Source organism: Poeciliopsis prolifica, unplaced genomic scaffold (assembly GCF_027474105.1).
Source record: "Poeciliopsis prolifica strain line A6 unplaced genomic scaffold, Auburn_PproV2 SCAFFOLD317, whole genome shotgun sequence".
Taxonomy (NCBI): Eukaryota; Metazoa; Chordata; class Actinopteri; order Cyprinodontiformes; family Poeciliidae; genus Poeciliopsis; species Poeciliopsis prolifica.
The window spans coordinates 1,747-4,994 of record NW_026562692.1 but is presented as its reverse complement, the minus strand read 5'-3'; the positions used below and the strand labels follow the sequence as shown (position 1 = coordinate 4,994).

Genomic DNA, 3,248 nt, shown 5'->3' with positions numbered 1-3,248 from the left:
ACAGACTGCTGCAGGGGGAACAACAAGCATCAAAGTCAAAGTAAGTTCTGAAAGTTTCTACAGGAGAGAAACTGACTTCCTGGTTTGACGTTCTGTCTGCTGTGGTTTCAGCTTCACTCTGAGACGAAATGGCTTCCAGATCAGACGATGATCTCTGCTGTCCGGTCTGTCTGGAGATATTTTAAGGATCCGGTTCTTCTGTCATGCAGCCACAGCTTCTGTAAGGAGTGTCTGCAGAAATACTGGAGAGAGAAACCAGGAAGAGAGTGTCCAGTTTGTAAAAGGAGATCTTCAAGAGAACTTCCACCTTTTAATCTGGCTCTGAAGAATCTGTGTGAGACTTTCTTACAGCAGAGAGAGCAGAGAGCTTCAGAGGATCTCTGCAGTCTGCACTCTGAGAAACTCAAACTCTTCTGTCTGGACCATCAGCAGCCAGTGTGTCTCGTCTGCAGAGATTCAGTAAAACACACCAATCACAGATTCAGACCCATTGATGAAGCTGCTCAGCAACACAAGAAGAAGCTTCAGGAAACTCTGGAGCCTTTAAAGAAGAAGCTGGAGCTCAGGAAGAAAGTTCAGGAGGAGTTTGATCAGACAGCAGAACACATGAAGGTCCAGGCCCGACACACAGAGAGGCAGATTAGGGAGCAGTTTAAGCAGCTTCATCAGTTTCTAGCAGAGGAAGAGGAGGCCAGGCTGGCTGCACTGAGGGAGGAAGAGGAGCAGAAGAGAGGGATGATGAAGGAGAAGATGGAGGCTCTGAGCAGAGAGATAGCAGCTCTTTCAGACACAGTCAGAGCCACAGAGGAGGAGCTGAGAGCTGAAGACGTCTCATTCCTGCACAACTACAAGGCTGCAGTGGAAAGAGTCCAGCGCTGCCCCCTGCTGGAGGATCCACAGCTGCCCTCAGGAGCTCTGATAGACCAGGCCAAACATCTGGGCAACCTGGCCTTCAACATCTGGAGCAACATGGAGACCATGGTGACCTACACTCCTCTGGTTCTGGACCCAAACACGGCTTGGTCAGAACTCCATCTGTCTGAAGATCTGACCAGTTTGACTGTAGGAGAGAAACTGCAGCTTCCTGATAATCCAGAGAGATTTAAATCCTGGTCTGTTCTGAGTTCTGATGGTTTTAACTCAGGGAACCACAGCTGGGATGTTGATGTTGGAGACAGTTCAATCTGGATACTTGGTGTGTTAGAAGAATCTGTTCAGAGGAAGGGAGTCATAAAGTCTGGATGGTTTTTATATGGTTCTATGAAGGTACATATTCAGCATGTTCTCCATCAGCTCCTCCCACTTTTCTCTCAGTCCAGAAGAATCTCCAGAGGATCAGAGTGAATCTGGACTGGGACAGAGGAAAGCTGTCCTTCTCTGATCTGGATACTAACACACACATACACACCTTCACACACACCTTCACTCACAAGATGTTTCCACTCTTCTCCACTATTGATAAAACTTTAAAGATGGAACCGATGAAGATCTCAGTGATCAAGCAGCAGCTCTGATGATCCAAATCAAAACTTATTGATCAGATTGAAACTGTGAGTTTTAAAGAGGAAACTGGAGATGATCTGATCATCTGGAGACTCTTCATCTCTGACTTTCCAACTATTGATTCCATGACAGCAGAAATTAATGTCAACATGTTTAATTAATGCGTCTATTTTTAGCTGCTGAGTGATAAAACTGAACTACTGAATGAATCTGAAATGACCTTTTCACTTCCTGCTAAGTGTTTATTAGTGTTGCTTTGACTATTCCCCTGATCAATGCTGTGTTTATACTTTCTATCATCACTTTTATGATCCAGTAAATACCAGAAAATCCTGTGATAATAATCCAAGTCCATGTTGTCCATGGTTAATCCCAGCAGATTTTAATCTGGTCTAGAGACTTTCTGTTCAGTTCAGTTCCAAACACTTTGGTTCATCAGAGCTTCATAATCCAGATTATCATCCAGTTTGTTACCATAAAGGTTTCAGAACAATGATAAACTCTACATGATGTTTGTGAAGCAGCAGAAACTGAATCTTGTTGCAGTGTTGGAGATATTTCTCTGTTATTTTTAGTTAAAGTTTAGAATGTAGATTATTTAGTGTATTTTGTTTATTTTTCTAGTTGATTTATTATGAGAGTGTTCATTTTGATTTCTAAATAAGTGTTTTGGTTAATAATTCACTTAATTAGTTAATTGATTTCAGTTTGGGAAGTGGGTGTGTTTCACAGTATAAATATGTAGGGTTTAGATAAGTCTTGAGTCACGTTGGTGGTCATATGGTTTTTTACCTGTCTGTCATCAGTCAGTTTTATCAATGAGAACAGGTGCAGGAGTTAGGGCAGGTTTATCTGTTGCTTCAGTAATTTCTTCTATTAAGTCAGTTTCAGCTGGTGATGTTGTTCGATTTGCTCTGAATCCATTGAAAAATTATTCCTGGTTCCTTTTTTATTACTTTTTTCTTATTTGCATTATTGTTGCACCTTTGTGTTTCAGACATCAAAGTGATTTTATTAGCTGCTACTTTTATCTTCTGCTTCATATCAAGCCTCCAGAAATCTGATTGTTGTTACCACACATCTCCACCAGGTGGAGCTGTTTCACCTCTTATCAGGTCTCTGATGTTTAACTGTTATATTTTATGCTTATAAGTAGTTCTGGTTTTTAAAAAGCAACAGTGGTTACAGTTTCATGTAGAAAACAAGTTAAGGCATTTTTTAATGCAAGTTTTAAAAAAGTATTAAAAATGTTTAAAAATAAAACATTTGTGGATTTAAAAAAACTGTAGCCAGGATTAAATTACCATAATTTGACTAAATTTATTATAGCAAAACTTAAGTGGAATTGATTTTGTTACACAAGATCCAGTTTTCAAAATATTTCCATGTAACATTTATTAAAGTGGAATTAAAGTTATGATTTAATATTTGACTCACAAAAGGTGTAGAATTTGTATTAAATTACTTTTTTAAAAAGTCATGAAAAGATTCAACTTCACACATAATTTTAAAACATTTTATATATTTTTATTGTCAGAGTGGAAGAGTCAAAAATGATTAACTTTTGGAAATTTTGAGATTCAAAAGTCTAAAACTTGCAACTTGTAAACTAAGAAATATTTTGTTTTCTAGAAAAATAGATTTTTGCTGGAAAGTAATTGTTCTTCTGTAACAATGTCCTTCACACACTATTGTATATAACTTTATTAATATGCATTACTTTTAAAATAAAATTCAGGTAAAAC

At 38.4% G+C, this 3,248-nt stretch overlaps 1 pseudogene; it reads left to right on the top strand.

The window, feature by feature from the left end:
• The first annotated feature begins 128 nt into the window (after positions 1 to 128).
• Positions 129 to 2,885, top strand: LOC129357833 (nuclear factor 7, ovary-like; annotated as a pseudogene).
• The last annotated feature ends 363 nt before the right edge of the window (positions 2,886 to 3,248 follow it).